The sequence below is a fragment of the Dipodomys spectabilis genome, unplaced genomic scaffold (assembly GCF_019054845.1).
Source record: "Dipodomys spectabilis isolate Male_0828 unplaced genomic scaffold, ASM1905484v1 ptg000806l, whole genome shotgun sequence".
Classification (NCBI taxonomy): domain Eukaryota; kingdom Metazoa; phylum Chordata; class Mammalia; order Rodentia; family Heteromyidae; genus Dipodomys; species Dipodomys spectabilis.
Window position 1 is genome coordinate 435,737 of NW_024871483.1, and position 18,234 is coordinate 453,970.

The following is an 18,234-nucleotide window of genomic DNA, read 5'->3' on the forward strand; positions in this document are numbered from 1 at the left end:
TTCTTTATTTTCAAGGTGATGTACAGAGGTGTTACATTTACTTAAGTAAGGTAGAATGTGCATTTCTTATCAAACATGTTACCACTTCCCTCATTTTTCTCATACTTTCCCTCCCCACTTACACCTTCCCCCCAAGTTGTACAATCATTTCCGACATATTATTCTGTGTATATTGCTGCTCTGTCATATTTTCTCACCTTTCTGTTGTTCCCCTTCCTTTTCCTTATACAGATAAATGTATATAAAATACCAGAGTACCAAAATCAAATACAGTGACAACAGGGGATATATCACAGTGGGAAGAAAATACAAAAAATTTACTTGTTTTTATTTTTTTTTTGGCAGGGGGTGGGTGGTCATGAGGCCTGAACTCTGGGCTGGGGCCTGTCCCTCAGCTCTTCAGCTCAAGGCTAATGTTCTTCTTCTTGAATCATAACATCACATCTGGCTTTTTCTGTTTAGATGTTGCTGAAGAATTGAACCCAGGGCCTCATGGTTGCAATAAATAGAGGCAAGTACTCTACTACTGAGCCACCTTCCCATCCTGTTGTTGCAGTTTTAATGTACTATGTGATTTTTTCGTTTTTTTGGTACATTCTCTTTTTTTTAATGAGTTTCAAATAATTGTGGAAAATTCTTGCACATACAAATAGATCCTGTGGAGATTTTAGCTAGACAAATTTTCTATGTGTTTCATTATTATTTATTTTTGTCGGTCATGGGGCAAAAAAAAAAACTTTGCCTCTTTAGTGGGGAGGGGGAAAGGGAGGAGGAAATGGGAAGGTATGGGAAGGGGAAACAAAGGAGGAGCAACAATGCTTGATAAGAAATGTACTCATTTCCTTGCCCATGTAATTGTAACCTCTCTGTGTGGTATTTTCACAATAAAAAACAATAATAAAAAATTGCTATGTGTTCTGGTATATACCTATAATACTGTCTTCTTTGGAGGGCAAAGTAGGAAGATTTCTTGTTCAAGTACAGCCCTAGTAGATTAGCAAAACTATATAACCCCCAAATATAAACAAAAGGGGTTGTGGACATAACTCAAATACTATAGCACCTACCGTAGCATACACAGACTTTGGTTCAATCTTCAGGGGAAACAAAAGGGAAAAGGAAGAGAAAAATTCCTGAATTATCAAAGTTGATACTGGGCAGATATTTCTAGATAACCATTTAGCCATCAAATCTATACAGGAATTTTTAGAAGGAGATAAGAATTTCAACAAATTGCAATAGCAGCAAAGATGGCTTATTTATCTTATTTATATTCTGGTGGGAATAATAGGCAATTAGAATGAATAGGAGAGCTTCAGAAGACAATGGCAATTTATCGAGGAAGAATGTCAAGTATTGCTTTGAGACACTAAAAATGGAAGCCGCAGGCCAGATTTCAGACATATCTGCAGCTGAACTGGGATGTAGACCATCCCTGCCCTTACTACAGTCCCCTGAAAATTTTTTTGCCAACCTCTGCTATCCTGGGCGGTAAAGCCCTTCTCCTAACCTGCTCAGAGACAGGGCTTCACCCCAACCAATGTCTTACAAAACAGCTCACCTTTTGCCAGCCCCAAGCAAAAGTCTTGACAAATAAGCAATGGAATTCCCATCTCTCCTTCATGTTTTTGAGCTAAAATTCTGCAGCCATATTTTAAGAATGTATTTTCAAGATTGATTGAATTCGTGTTTCCTGGATGGGAAACTGGAATAGCCCCAAATGCATCTATTTTTATTTGTTTCCCACTCTGCTGATTTTGTACTCACTTGACACCATGGAAATCATTGTGGGTAACCCTTGAAGTTGAGCTAATTTTTCAAGGCCCCTGGGCAGTGGGATAGATCACCCTCTCAGATTAGCTATTACAACCAGTGATTAAAGCGTAACCTGGTCTTTCAGAAATAACAGAAATTCTGCCACATTTTTCAGTTCTGTTAAATGTGGTGGACAGAGCTAACCCTGAATGCTGGCTGCAGGTTGGGTTGCATTAGAAGCAAGCGGCATCCTTGGCCACTTGTTCCACAGAGAAGCTCTTCCCTGTGCCAGCTTAATAAAGCAGAAAGTACCTTTCTTTGTTGCTGGCATAGGTATCTCTGCCCTCCCCAAGATAGCTGAACAATTGAAGGGGTATCTCACTAATATGTGACATGGAAAATACAGGCAACAAAGTGATGGTGTTAGCTGTGTCCATCGCTGGCCTTAATGACCCTAGGGGATAGGTGAGATTTTACATTAGACAAGATCATCAGTAATGCCAGTGAGAGATTCTTGTCTAAGCATTGGGAATAGCTGGTTTGTGGGATTTCAGAACTTCTTCTCAGTGTTTCTTTTGCCTACATTAAAGGCTGCTTAATGCACTAGAGCTTGTCTTGGAAAAGACACTGAAAGGAAAAACAGAGGGGATCGAAAGTGCGACAGAGACACAGAGATGTCCTAGCCCCTTGTTAGGGATCTTAGAAGAGGAGGTGCACACATGTGGAAGCCCTCAATTTAAGCCTCACTTGATTTGTGAAATAAAATCATTCACTGAGTTGATGTGCCTCCTGGATTCTGCCTACCTGCATGTTTCCCTTTACAGTTCACCCAAATGCCAAGGATGATACAGTACACTGTACTCAACACTCTATAAATAAACTGAGGCTCAGAGATATGAGCCTGAGTTCCTTGGTAAGCAGCAATGCTGGCACTTGGATCTATGACTCCAGCTGTGAACCTACACTTCATTTGTCTTTTCTGATTGAAATAAGAAAATTCTCTTTTCCTGCCTGCCAGCTAACTAGCTCCATGCTCAGTGCCCACTTCCCTATACTCCAGTTCTATCTAGAGAATAAAAATACTCGAAGTCATCTGTATTCCACACTGATGTGTCTCTGCTTACCAGGAGTCAAGTCCTGGGATGCTGGTAGAGCAGCAGAGGACAGCCTCCTTCTGCCTTCCTTATTTCACACAAGTTTCTTTGTATATACTATCTCTCTTGTAACGCAAGGCTCTGGTGGAGCAGTGTTGCTAATGTGGCAAGATAGAAATCCTATGAGGTTGAGTTCTCTTTTAATTTTAAATTCCTTAATTCTCAGTTGTCTCACTTTCTGAGGTAGAACATATAAGCAAGGGGACAAAGAAATATGCTTTTAGCAAATATAAGAAGAGTTCTCTGTGTCTATTAGAATTGTTGTTGTTGTTGATCATAGAGTTTGAACTTAGGGTCCAGGCACTGTCCCTGGGCTTTTTTGCTCAAGACTAGAGCTCTACCACATTGAGCCAAATTTCCACTTCCAGTTTTCTGGTGGTTAATTGGAGATAAGAGTCTCACAGACTTTCCTGCCTGGGCTGGATTTGAACCACAATTCTCAGATTTCAGCCTCCTGAGTAACAAGTATTACAGTCGTGGGCCACCAGCACCTGGCAGAAATTTTTTCTTTTTTGTTTTTTTTTTAATACTGTGAGATTTGCAGAGAAAGCAAGAAATTAGAATCTATTGTTGGGAGAGCAAATTAATTAAGTGTTTTGTGGACAGCTTGACAAAATACATTAAGTAATGAAATATGCCTCATCTTTGACCCATCTGAATATTCCTCAAAGAAAGTCACAGAGAGAGGAATATATTCTGGGCAAGCATGCCTCAGCACCATATGTCCTTCCTAGGCAAGGTCTGGAAAAATAACCTAGGTGATAAAATTATTACTGACTGTATTCAACTAACTGGAAAGCAATTCTTAAAATACTGCATGCATATTGAAAGGAAAAGGTATTCTTGACACAGGAAGCAAAACAAAAACAAAGTGTTAAAAATAATAGAGTTATCTTGGGGTTCATTTCACCTAGCATCAACTTATTTGACCATTTCTGCTTGTCTCATATGTCTATAGTTCTAGCTATTCTGGAACCTAAAGCCAGAAGTTCAAGTGAGCTTGAGTTAGAGTTCAAGTTCAGGACTCACCTAAGCAACATATTGAAATACTTTCTAAACACAAATAGCTGTCTTCATCCAACCAGAACCATGCTCAAGAAATTATGTAGTCCCAAATGTTTGTATAAAGTACACTTAGGAAGAAGAGGTTCAGGTGTACCTTCACATACAAGGGTGACAGATAGGTAATGACAAATATTTAAGGCTTGAAGACAGAATTTTTATTGTGTTCACTATAAATGATGTATTTGAACAGATCAGACAGACAGATAGAATTGTGTCCATTCATTGAGCCTAAATCAGAATAAAACATACTTAATGGAATCCATTACATGTTACCACAAATTATAAGACAGCTATCCAACCTGGGTCATTGCATCCAGCATAAGGAGAATTAGGTAAGAAGAAAACATATGTAAAGATGATCGAAGGGTTTAGTAGACGAGAAAAATGACAAAGAGAACATATTATAGACACACCACAGAGAAAAGGGCAATTCGGCCCAAGTCACCCATCTTGGCCATCTTCCTCATTAAAGAGATTGGTCTTGGGTTAAATAGTGAGAATTGTAGTCCTTGAAGATGGCTTTCCGATTGGTGGCTATCCTTTCTGTTTCTTGTAATGTTATGACTTCAATGATTTATTGCCCCATCCTTATGTACTCAACATTTTGAGCATACTCTTTATTCTTCTGTAGCCCTCTTCCCCCATATCCATGTCAGCTAACTTTTTGCAGCTGATCATGCCATTTGCCAGTTCTATAGACTACATGTTCTGATTGACTACTTTGCACTAACTCACACTAGAATTACTCTGATTTAAAAAATATGCCATGTTATACATGCATCTGAACATCATGTGGTAGCACATAGTACACTATGTATCAGGTAAAAATAGGGAATAACAACATTTTCAGAACATTATATTCAGAACATATATTCCCTAAAGTATTAAGTACTACAATTGTTTTATTGAAATGTATAATCATACATAACTGGTATTTTTGTCAATAAACCTGCTTTTATTTAAGAGGTAGTATGTACAGAAATAGCTCTTAGACAGAATATTAAGTTATCGTAAAGACAACTCCACTTCCATTTCTATTCAAGATGGGTAATTTAGGTATCAATTCCCTCACTTTCTAGAACAATGAGTTCTCTTCTCCGTAGGCAGAACACAGATTCTGATAGCCTTCTTGCTTTAGAGCTGGCCCTGACATCACCCTGACACACTGGCATGGCTTTGTCTTCCCACCAGGTTTCTATCTGATAGGGAAGCTTTATGGTTGCACACTGAAGACTAACCACCCCAATCTCCTGTCCATGTCTCCCAACTTGAGATAGGATATTCCTTACAGTACCTGAAGTCCATTAGTCCATTATCTATCTATCTATCTATCTATCTATCTATCTATCTATCTATCTATCTATCTATCTATCTATCTATCTATCTATCTATCTATCTATCTATCTATCTATCTATCTATCGATCTATCGATCTATCGATCGATCGATCGATCTATCGATCTATCTATCTATCTATCTATCTATCTATCTATCTATCTATCTATCTATCTATCTATCTATCTATCTATCTATCTATCTATCTATCTATCTATCTATCTATCTATCTACCTATCTATCTCTCTACCTATCTATCTCTCTACCTACCTACCTACCTATCTACCTATCTATCTATCTATCTATCTATCTATCTATCTATCTATCTATCTATCTATCTATCTATCTATCTATCTATCTATCTATCTATCTATCTATCTACCTACCTACCTACCTATCTACCTATCTACCTATCTACCTATCTATCTATCTATCTATCTATCTATCTATCTATCTATCTATCTATCTATCTATCTATCTATCTATCTATCTATCTATCTATCTATCTATCTATCTATCTATCTATCTATCTATCTATCTATCTATCCATCTATCCATCTATCCATCTATCCATCTATCCATCTATCCATCTATCCATCTATCTATCTATCCATCTATCTATCTATCTATCTATCTATCTATCTATCTATCTATCTATCTATCTATCTATCTATCTATCTATCTATCTATCTATCTATCTATCTATCTATCTATCTATCTATCTATCTATCTATCTATCTATCTATCTATCTATCTATCTACCTATCTATCTACCTACCTACCTACCTACCTACCTACCTACCTACCTATCTATCTATCTACCTATCTATCTATCTATCTATCTATCTATCTATCTATCTATCTATCTATCTATCTATCTATCTATCTATCTATCTATCTATCTATCTATCTATCTATCTATCTATCTATCTATCTATCTATCTATCTATCTAATCTCTCTGTCTGTCTATCTATGCTCTATTTTGTGTACCAGTACTGGAGTTTGAACTGAAAGCCTCATGCTCTTCCTTAGCTGTTTTTGTTCAAGGTTGTCAGCCTCCCATTTTAGCCACACTTCTGCTTCCAATTTTTTGCTGGTTAATTAAATATAAGAGGCAATGAACTTTCCTGCCCAGGTTGGCTTTGAAACACAATCCTCAGATCTCATCCTTCCAAGTAGCTAGGATTACAAGTGTGAGCCACCCCTGGGTGACTTCTTATCTTCATACATCTCCTATGGTTTGTGTCATCACCCAAAGGGTTTCTAGCCATAGAAAGCTTACCCATTCTGTCCATGGTTTCAAGATGGATGCAGCCAAAACTGACAGTCTCAAAGCCTGTGATTTCATCCCACTAGACCCTACCGAAGCCTTCACCACATGAGGCATCTCCTTGCCATGTTCTAGCTCCAATCTTTTTGCATCCTTTCTCCCTTTTCTCACCTTCTACCCAGACATGCATAATCTCATCATTACCTTGGAACTAGTCATCTATCAATCCCATTCCTGGCAGTTAAAGAACCTCTGGATTCCAATAGTTCAAGCCTGTATTCCTAGCAACTAAGGAGTCTGAGATCTGAGGATTGTGGGTCAAAGTCAGCTTAGTAAGAGTGAAGCCCACGAGAACCTTACCTTCAATTAACTACTAGAAGTTGAGCAGTGGTTCAAGTGACAGAACACGCTAGCATTAAGTAATAAAGTTCAGGGACCATGTACAGGCCCAGGTCTGTTGTGCATGTACACAAATACGCATGACAACACATAAATTTTAAAAGAAAAGAAATAAAAAAGAGAACTACCTGCACCTGCTTCCTGACTTAATGTAATCTGGTTTTATTGTTTGGTGTTTGAATAAGGCTACTTGTTTACAACCTTAGGAAAGAGCACATTTCAGTTGCTTTTTCTACAGTGAACTTGGATGTAAGTCCTGTGTTGTCCTCAAACCCCTGAGTTTCAACAACTGAATATTACAAGTACTGGGATGTTATGCCTGAATGAAATCAACTGATGGTTGAGTCTGCCTTTGCCAGCTGACACTGTCCACGGGTACTTCTAGTCATTAGACACTTCCTATGGAAGTGACTGTCCCTTGTAACGTAAAGACTTTTCAGCGGGGGGGGGGAGGGGTTGGGCTGGTAGGGATGGTAAGGGGAAAAAAAGGAGGCAACAATGCTTAATAAGAAATGTACTCATTACCTTGCTCATGTAATTGTAACCCCTCTGTACAATATTTTAACAATAAAACTTATTAATAATAAAACAAACAAACAAAAAAGACTTTTCTGCCCCCTGGCTCCTGAAACCTCCTCTGAAGTTTTCTTCCTCCTGTTGTCTGGATTCAGCTCATGTGTGCTCCTCTCCAAGAGGCTGAGCAAGCTTTCTTGGAAGATGCATTCTGTCTCCAGGGAGAATGAGACATAATACCTCTTTGGGCAGTAACTCAGGTTTCTGCCCAATCCCATCTGCCAGGATTTTGACTGGGCACTCATAGCTGCAGCTAATATGGAATGAATGAAAAAGACAACAGTGAAATGGAAGACCTCCCTAAAGAGCTTAGAGAAAGAGTCATAGATTGGAAATTGCTTGGAATATGGTCTTCCCTCCATGAGGCCTCTCAATTCACTAGCTAGCATTCCTGGGCTGGAGTGCCCTCTTTGTGGCTCCACCCTTGGTCATGTAGACAATTCCTATATTGCCAATGTGACATCAAAAGCTGATGTTTCCAGGGACATTGGAGGGGACAGTAAGAGGTAGCTACCTATTACTTACACACAAACTTCTTAGGCTGTCTAAAGAAACGAAGTCTGGTCATTTGTAGCATTGTGTTGGCAAATTCACCATCTATGGATGGGAGTGCACCTTAATCCTAGTGGAGCTAGAAGTGTCATACAAACAGATTACCCTGAAGCTTTGAGCAGAGCTAGCTGTTGCTGCTGGCTTCTCGACTATTATGTCTTTGAAGTACCAAGAAAATGATGAAAACATCAGCACATCAAAGCAATTCTCAGTGTTCTTTTGCCCCAAGAGTTCCAAAATAAGTTTCCAGCAATAGTTTCGCAAAACTTTGGCTGCTTTGTCCCCAGGAGAGAGGTCACCTGCCCAAAGTGCCTATTGGACCTGGACATCATCTTAGAAACCAGCTCATCTGGGCTTGTTTGAGGGCTCTTGAGGTAGGGGGGTGGTGGAAAGTTGATATCCCCAGACCTTATGTCTTTTATCGAGGCATTATCTCTTATTATAATGGCCTCTTTTCTTTTCAGTGAATATCAAGTGTTGTCCTGAATACTGGGTACAAAGCTGTGAACAGAATGAGGTACTTTCATCATGGGGCTTATTTATTGCTGCAAAGCCTAATGCATCATAAATAAGTGGAGATTATGCCAAACTGTTTGATTTCACAATTGAGGAATGTGTAGCTTATACACAAAGTCCAAAAAACAAACAGCTTTAATGTTGTTTCTCTCTTTTTTTGGTGGTAGTAAGGCTTGAACTTTGGGATTGGCGCTGTCCCTGTGCTCTTCAGCTGAGGGCGAGAACTCTATTTGGTTTTCTGGTGATTATTTGGAGATAAGAATCGAAGGGAGGGCTGGGAAGGTGGCTCAGTGGTAGAGAGCTGTCCTTGCATGCTTGAGGCCCTGGGTTTGATTCTTCAGCACCACATAAGCAGAAAAAAATCCAGAAGTGGTTCTGTGGCTCAAGTGGTAGAGTGCTAGCCTTGAGCTGAAGAGCTGAGGGACAGCACCCAGGCCCAGAATTCAGGCCCCACGACACGACCCCCACCCCAAAATAAAAAAGAATCGCAGGGAGTTTCCTGCCCATGCTGGTTTTGAATTGTGATCCTCAGATCAGCCTCCTCAGTAGCTAGGTTTACAGGTGTGAACCACTGGTGCCTGGCTAATGTTGCTTCTTACATGCTCACCTTTGGTGCCAACTACCTCCATGAGTCAAATCTCGAAGTGTCAAATTGAGAACTATCTTGAACTTTGAGAAGTTATAGGGAAATAAAAAATTCAGAGATATATGCCACAGGTTAGGGAGTCATAGTTGGATTTGAATGTTTTGTCTCCCTTTGGGTGAATGCTTCTTCTTCAAAGATTTAACACTTTTCTCAAAAACAAAACCAAAAAAATGGGATGGATATACTTAAGCCATATCTTGTCTTGAAAGCCTTCTTGTTTTGAAATTATTTTAAACTCAAAGAAGAGTTGCAAAGAGTAGTGAGAGTTCCCACATACTTCTTCACTGCTTTTTTACTATGAACATACTATTAACATCTTATATAACCACTCTCATTTACTGATTCTAAGACATTCACATTTGCACAATATTATCAAGCTCCAGATGTTATTTGAATTGTATCATATCCCTCTCTAATGTCTTTGTGTATGTGTTCTTGTATTAAAGTACTGATAGCCACAAAAAGGGGTTGGAAATAATTTTTTCCTTACCTGAAAAGGAAGAGGCATGGGACATAGTGCTAACATTGTATAAGCGTGGAGACTGCACATTTTGGAAATGGTTACAAGCCTTATTAAAAGAACTATCTAATTAATAAAAGTTGTCACCCTGGTCAATTGTCCTGGGCCACTGCCTCAAATGTTGCCTTAAAAACCAGCTGGACACACACCTATCAACCTATGCCACATATCTTTAACCAGTCTTAGTAGAAATTTGCAGCCCAGAAAAATGTGTGATAATCCTTTTGAGCCGGTGAGGGACCCTGCTGCTGCTTCTACCCACCCTTCTGGATAAAGTTCAAGGACGGCCTGATAGTCATATGGATGGAAATCTATGTTGTCATCCTGACCATGTTGACCATAGTGACAGTGGACTGGACTCCTGCCTGACTCCATCACCTCTGACTGCTTCCCAGTGGAAAGCTGCTTTGGATCTGCTGAAACTGAGTCTGTGGCATATTATTTCAGTGATATCCAGTAACTCTTCTCTATTCCCACAGTAGATATTGAGGGCAAGGATGATATCACTGGCTTGCCTCAGGCACTTCAAGGATTAGGAAACTAGAAATCCACTCTACAATCAAAGCCTTGCTTGGTTCGGGTGTGGTAAAAGGCCGCTTCCAACAATGGCTATAAAGGAGAGATCTTTATCAATGGAGGTAGTAAGAGGAATGAAACTCACCCCAGCTATTGGAAATAAAAATCTAACAAAATTCTCCACCCAAGGGATGCCTTGAGGCAGTTCTGGTAATCTGGTTCCTCAAGTCAAAGAAACAAAATGGGCCCAAAAGCCACAAAGAAACTCAGGGAAAGAAAGAGTGTAGTAAAGAAAGCCTTAGAAAGGAATTGAAAAAAAAAAATCTCCTCTGGATTAAAAAAAAAAAGGATATAAAAATAAGGATTGTCTTAAAATGTTTGTCACAGTGAAAAGGGGAAGAAGACAAACCCCAGAAAGTTTAAGTATGTAATAAATGGTAGGAGTATGTCTTAAAAATGAAGCTTATGAGTAAGTTGGTATGAAATTAAGCTAGCTTTCATATACATAGAGTCAGGATGGGTGAACTGATATGGAACTATTTTTTATGTTTATCTGTATGGTAGGAAGGAAGGATATGCTCACTTCAATCTAGATGCTGGTTTAGCTAATTAGAGCAGCCAGGTAGACTCATTGTGAGAGGGGATTCTCTTAAATTTACCAGGACTGAATGACTCCTTCCCTTTGCCCTTTTGCGCTCACATTGCATTCTCTATTCCAAAGGGTTTATGCCCTGTGAAATGATGTTTGGCAGACCATCCTTCTTGTGTCCTCGCTTAAAAACTGCAATGTTGACATAGATGACTGCTCCAGTCTTTACAGGCACTGCAGACTGTTCAACAGGAACTCCATTCCCAATTTCAGGCACTCCTGCAGGCAGCCCCTGTAGTTGGCCATAATTACTGACCATGAGACACTGTGTGGGTCATATGACATCAAAAACAAACTATCTCTCCTCAGTGGAAAGGACCTTATACTGCTATCCTAACAGCTCCAACCACTGTCAAGGTGAATGGGATCTGGTCCTGGATCCACGCTTCACCACTTAAGGTGGCCCGGCTACCAGAAGAGACAAATGGATGGTGTATAAGGACACTGAAAAGCCTCTCAAGCTAAGACTTATCTCATCATAATTTTTGATTTATGCTTCTGTGCTCTAAATGCTGTTAACTACCACTGGCAGTTTAGAATCAAAGAGACAAGGGGACAGTTTTCTTACTTCTGCTATTGTAATGTCCCTGATTGTAGCAATTTAATTTTACCAACCAACTCAACTTGTGGAATATGACAAAATGCTTCAGGCATCTTGATGTCACACCCCTTCTCCTACTATGTTCTGGTGTAATGGAAGCCTATGGTCATACATTAATCCAACCTTGGACTCTTGGATTTTGATAACAGCAGTTCCCCAATTAAATCTTTATACCAAAAGTGAAAATTTTCAGAGATTGTTATCCCACCTCTTAACCAACAGGACAGATTTTATTCCTATACTGTTAGGGGTGAGTCTGGTTACCTCTGTTGGAGGAGCAGCTTTTTCTGGAGGTGCTGTAAGACATAGTTTAAAACTAGCTCAGGAATTTGAGGAGAGGGTCGATGAGGATACTCATGCCTCTTCAGTGTCTCTGGCATGCATACAAAGACAACTGAACTCTCTAGCGGGGGTGGCCTTGCAGAATTATAGGGCACTAGACCTTCTCACAGCTTCCAAAGAGGCAACCTATGTTTTTCTAAGGGAAGAGTGCTGATACTGTGTAAATGAATCACGGCTGGAGAAGAAAACATAAAGGTTCTAGATAAACTGTGTGAAGGACTCCACCAGCACCCATCCGCTAAACTACATCTAGTATGGGCTCAAAGCCTTTTGTCCTGGTGGCTAGTATCCCTAGCCACCAGCAATTATACTATTTCTTCTACTTGTTATTACTGGTTCCTGTGTGGTTAACTCTTTGATATCACTTATAGAAAAAATAATTGGGACTGTCAAGCTGATGGCCCTTCAGGCCCAGTACAGCCTCCTGAGTCAGGAAGAAGAGTCAAGAATTTGACTCAGTTACAAAACGAAGGGGGAATGTAAGGATCCCTTAGGATAAAAGACCCCAAGACCAAGCAAGGACACTGAGTCAGGATATTAGCCTCTTATGGGGAACTGAGGAATGCAATAATCTCTTGCTTGAAACTGAGGAATGAAATAACAGGAAACTGCTATTGTAAAAGTCCCTTGTTTGAAAAAAAAAAGTTGATGTTATCATATTAATAGAACTTTGCAGCTTGTACCAGCTTGTGTTTTTTGCCTTCATTAGCGTAGGCTGTGTCCATGTTTAGGGTCATAGTGTTAGCTCCCAAGTCTACAATGTGTCCCTGGCAGGACAACTTCTGTAGCACCTAACAAACTTCTTTAATCTCTAAGCCCGCTTTGATGGACTCATTCTCAGACCCTGTAAGAATTGAAATAACAGTGATTAAGTTGTCTTAGACACTAATGAGGGGAATTTGTTTTAAGGATATCTCAGGTAACCTCAAAGTAAGAATAGAGTAGGAGCAGACCTAAAATCTAGAAGTAGCCATGAACATCCATTGGCAACCTGGGAATGATTGTCTCCTGAACCCACATACCTATTTCAGCATTCTCACTGTTCGGAAAATGGAGGAAAACAGAAAAGAAATAGGCCAGACTCGATGATCAACAGGTGAGGACTGTTTATTGGCAGCAAGGTGCACAGGCCTTTCAGGTTTGGAGGTTGTTCGAGGGACTATATTTTGGCTGGACTTATATAGGGCTTGTTTTCACAAGGAAGCAGAAAATGAAAAGTGGCTTATGCTCTCTTAGGCCACAAGGAGACGTCCTTGACCAGGCCCACAAGTTGAATGTTCTACTCTGGATGAAGGGCTATTGTCCCCTGGGGACCAAGTGTTATATCCTTGGCCAGGCACTGATTGGAACCTGCCTGCTGACAGGCATGTGGCCACTCCTGTTTTCTTATACCTGGTGTCTTACTTGAGCTGGAGGAATTAGGCAGGAGTGAATCTTTCACTCACCCTCAATTCAGGCTTTCACTGAGCTGGATGCAGAGCAAAACAAGCACAAAGCCACTGGTAACAACCAAAAACCAGCCCTGCTTCTATTCCCTGCAAACATTCTCCAGGAAATATTGCCACACCATGCAGAACAATTCCTACCAGATCTGCTGAGTTTCTGCTAGGCCCAAAAGTCGGGTTCCCTTTCCATTTTACTTTTCATTTTCAGTCTTTTTCTCTTGTTTGTTTTTCTATGAGATCTCTTTTATTTGTATTCATACACACACACACACACACACACACACACACACACACACACACACACACATTTGTGAAAATACCTTACAGAGAAGTTACAATTACATGAGTACATGAGCAAGGTAATGAGTACATTTCTTATTAGGGATGGTAAGAGGAAACAAAGTGGGAGGATGGTAAGAGGAAACAAAGTGGGAGACAACAATGCTTGATAAGAAATGTACCCATTACCTTTTATTTGTATTCTGTGACAAGTGATCTGATTTTTCCCTGTTACTGCTTCCAATACATGCTGCCCTAGGTCCAATTGAACACTCTACCACAATGCCTGGACCTCTGCTGAAACAGCTTCACCTAGTCCTATAATTGAATCCCAGGAGGCTGGGAATATGTCTCAGTGATAGAATGCTTCCCTAGCATGCATGAATTCATGGGTTCGATTCCTCAGCAACACATAAGCAGAAAACACCAGAAGTGGTGCTGTGGCTCAAGTGGTACAGTGCTAGCCTTGAGTAAAATAAGTTCAGGGGCAGTGCAAAGGCCCTGAGTTCAAGCCCCAGGACTGGCACAAAAAAGGAAAAAGACTTGAACCCCAGGGCCTCCGATGTCACATTTAGAAGGCATGTTTTCTTCCTACATTGTCTGTCATGTTTATCTACAGCTTTCTCTAACAAAGGTTTTTCATTGAAACTACAGTTGCTTACATCTCAGGCTTAGGATCTGATATAGGGATTGATCTCTGGGCAACAGGGCTGGTTGAAATGCAAGACATTTCCTTAGCACAATTCAAGGGCCTACTCTACTTGTTTTAGTGTTCTGGGAAAGTTTTCTAAAGCAGTTTTGAAAGCTTGAAGAAAGAAAGCACAAAGCTCATTGCTGGTCTCATTAACTATTGGGTGAAAACTCCTGAAGAGTGGTGGGAGGTGGGGATGTCTTCCTGCTTGGCCCATAGTAGCACGGCATGCAGCTCTTCTGCAATCAAGCATATTTCTACTGATCTTATGTGGACATGCCAGCCATCCTGGTACTCTCCAGGTAACATTCCTTAGGCACCAGGAACTCCATGTAATGAAGTTCAGGGAGTTTACACAGTGCAGAGAAGAGGCAGTTGAGGGTGCAGGCTGACAGCAGATTAGCAAGGAACTTGAGCTCCTAGAGATAGTGGCAGGAACACAGGCCCAGGATCATCATGACCACATAGCTATGGGTAATAGCACACTCCACTGGGATCCACACCCGCACTATCTGGAAAACCTGTTGCCGCAGCTTGAGGAAAGTAGAGGGATATAAATGAAGCAGATTGTGTCTACTGAGGTGCAACACATCCAGCTGGGCAGCATGGATACAGTCTGCCAAGAAGTTCATGTCCACATGGTTCAGAGCACAATTGGCCAGGTCCAGCATTCTCAATCATGTCCTGAAGGGGCTGTAGAACATGGAGTAATCAGCACAAATCAGAGGAGTTCCATGTGAGCAACAATGGATGTGAGCAATCCATCTGCTTGTCTGTCACAGAGAACAAAGACTTGCAGGGCAAGTCTTGTTCTTACCTGACTGCATGGAGTCTGTGAAAATAGTTTTGACACATGGTGCTACATGAAATGCAAATGTCTGTGTCCATAAATATGGTTCACTGGGATGCAGCCTGGCTTCCTTGCTTTCACACAGTCTACAGCTGCTGGGCTTGCTGTGTGGTTCAGAATTAACCTGAACCAATGAAACCTTTGTCTTCATCTCACCTAAATGGCAGATTTTATCAACAACCATTTTCATATGAAAGGAGTTATGTACATGATCTTGGAGAAAACATCCACTCTGAGAGCTTGCTACAGGGGAAATGAGGCATTAGTAAGAAAAAAGAGCCATTATTCTAACAATAGAAGAATCCATTACTGTAGAGCCAGGAAGGGAAAGCCAGACATCACCAACTGAGGCACCATATCCACAATCCAATAATTCTGATTTAGATAGTGTTGGCAGCAAGCATCAGCAAAGGGGCAGCTGGACCCTGTCTCTGACTGAGTCCCTCACTGTCTGTTTGTGCATGCCCCTCTTGATATCATAGCTGCAAATGGGTGAAACTATTAGCTAAGGCCTTATGAGAATCCTGCTTGTGGAGGAGGCCAGGCATTCCCCCAATTCCCATGAATGATCTTGGGTTAATATCTGCTCAGGAAGGCCAGGGTGATACTGCAGTCCCACCATCAGCTGACAACAACCTCATGTCACCCAGCTGAGCCAGATTTCTATACCTGACCTGAGATAATGCCAGTCACACAGTGTTGGGAACTTTTTTTGCACCACAATAGACAACTACAGGAGTCACTATAGTTAGCTATGCCTTATAAAGCAACATTCTAGACCCATTAGTTAGCATGTTCTTTTCACAGAGACCTCTCCCTCTCCCTTCCCCCTCCCGCTTTCCCTCTCTGTCCTGCTCTTCTTGCTTTCCCCCACTCTTCCTCCTATCTATGCTAGGAATTACAGCCAGGGTTTTTCATGTGCTAGTCAAACATGTAGCATCAAGGCACATTTTAGCCCTTATCTTTCTCTCTTTATTCTTTCTTTCTTTCTTTCTTTCTTCCTTTCTTTCTTTCTTTCTTTCTTTCTTTCTTTCTTTCTTTCTTTCTTTCTTTCTTCCTTTCTTTCTTTCTTTCTTTCTTTCTTTCTTTCTTTCTTTCTTTCTTTCTTTCTTTCTTTCTTTCTTTCTTCCTCTGTCTCTCTGTCTCTCTCTCTCTTTGTCTGTCTCTTTCTCTCTTTCTTTACTTATTTTGAAGACAAAGACACCATTCAAACTCAGTATCTGATGCTTTTGCTCACTGGCTGGTACTCTAATATTTGAGCTACACCTTCAACACCCAGACCTTGTTTTTTGAGGCAGTCTCCCTATGTTATCCAGGCTGGACTTGAACTCACTTTCCTTCTTCCTCAGGCTTCTGAGTGTTGGGATTGCAAGCCTGGTTTTGATGTCTACCTTACACATTGTCTCTTTCTAACTAGAAGCATTCCCCTGAGGTCCCTCACTATTCTGGATCAATCCTGGTCCTCTAACTTCTTTATTTCTCTTTTGTGCTCTCTTATGTGCAGCTCCAGAGAGCATTGAGCTTGGGGCTTTGTGAATAAGCTGTTCTTCTACCTATCACTCAGTGCCCCTACAGCCTGTGAAGCCAAGGACCAGAGTGCTTGACCCATCCCTCTTCCTTTCAGTCTCTGAGACTCTGAGAATCTGGATCTTCCCTGTCAGCATGGAGAGGGCCACACTCAGCTCTATCAGGTAAGTCATGTGACTGAGCTCTCAGGAGATGGAGCCAAGGAGGCAGTCTTCATGCTTAGAAGTTGGGACAGAAGTGAAGGGTGTGTCAAAGGCCTTGATGGGGAGGATGAGTGAAGTCAGATGAGGGAATCCCACCTGGTCTAACAACTGCTGCACATGCCAGCATGTAGCCGCACATTGTGGGCCACTTCCAGCTTGCACAGCTAACCTGTCCCGGCTAGGCTTAACACCTGCAGGAGCTACCCAGGGCTCAAGCTGTCTTCCCTGAATGAGGGGCAGTGCATCTGCAGAGCAGCCATACCTACTGATTTCAGGGCCTGCACCACTATCTCAAAGTTGCCTTCAATGACAAATAAATAAATGAGGACTTCAATAGGTCACCTGACTGCACAGGGCTCTGCCTGTAGTTGGCAGCATATTCTAGCCAGGAGCTCAGTGTGGCCCCACTTTCCCAGAGCCCTTCCACAAGGGCATTGCTGTACCTGCACATCCCGGATACCCATAAGGTCAGATCTCTACAGCTGATGAATCCTTTTAAAGAATTATTTAAGAAGGATTTTTTCCTTTGTTTTATTTAGAAAAGAATATTTTAAAGGTTCATTCCCTGGAAAACACTTGCCCAGTTTTAAATGCCAAGACAAATAGTTGGGTTCCACATGAGAGTGCCATTAAGATACTAGAACTCTATGTACTTTTCAGGGATACAATGAATTTTGGGATGACTCAATGTTTTAGGTATCCATGATTCTAATACTAGATACATTTCTACTTTCTCAAAACTTACAGAGAAGAGATTTTGATTCCAAGAGACTTTGAATAATAGTATGAAGTCTTTCATAACTCCGCATCAACACTTCATTTTATGAACTTATTTTCCTAATATAATTTATGAAGCTTTATAGTTAATTATTTTCTCCAAAGTCACAAAATCATTTTTTGAAGATTTTCTAATAGGGATAAAGCTTTGCGACTGAAAGGTCAATATAATCCTTTTTGTCAACTATAATCAAGAATCTCTTGAAATTATTTTTGAATGTTAAATTCCTCCAAAGCCTATAGTTGAATGGAATCGCTTCTATCCTGAGTGTATGAATTGTGTGTGCTTGGGAAAAGTTCCATTTATCCCATTAATATGTGGAGGATATTTCACAGGGAGGAGATCCAGATAGTACCTACCCACTTTGGTCTCATCTCTGTACTCTGTGCGTTTGGACAAATTTCAATTTTGTTCACGACTCATTTAACTTCTGTAGATCCTATGATGAAGATACTCCTTGTTTTTTTGGGGGGGGGGTCTGGTTGTGGGGCCTGAACTCGGCCTGGGCACTGTACCTCAGCTCTTCAGCTCAAGGCTAGCATTCTACCACTTGAGCCACAGAGCCAAT

The 18,234-nt window shown here is 40.8% G+C and overlaps 2 pseudogenes; both read right to left on the minus strand.

The window, feature by feature from the left end:
* LOC122102595 overlaps positions 1 to 11,209 on the minus strand; it is a 43,710-nt pseudogene extending 32,501 nt beyond the window's left edge.
* Positions 11,210 to 14,369: 3,160 nt separating this feature from the next.
* LOC122102596 overlaps positions 14,370 to 18,234 on the minus strand; it is a 136,573-nt pseudogene continuing 132,708 nt past the window's right edge.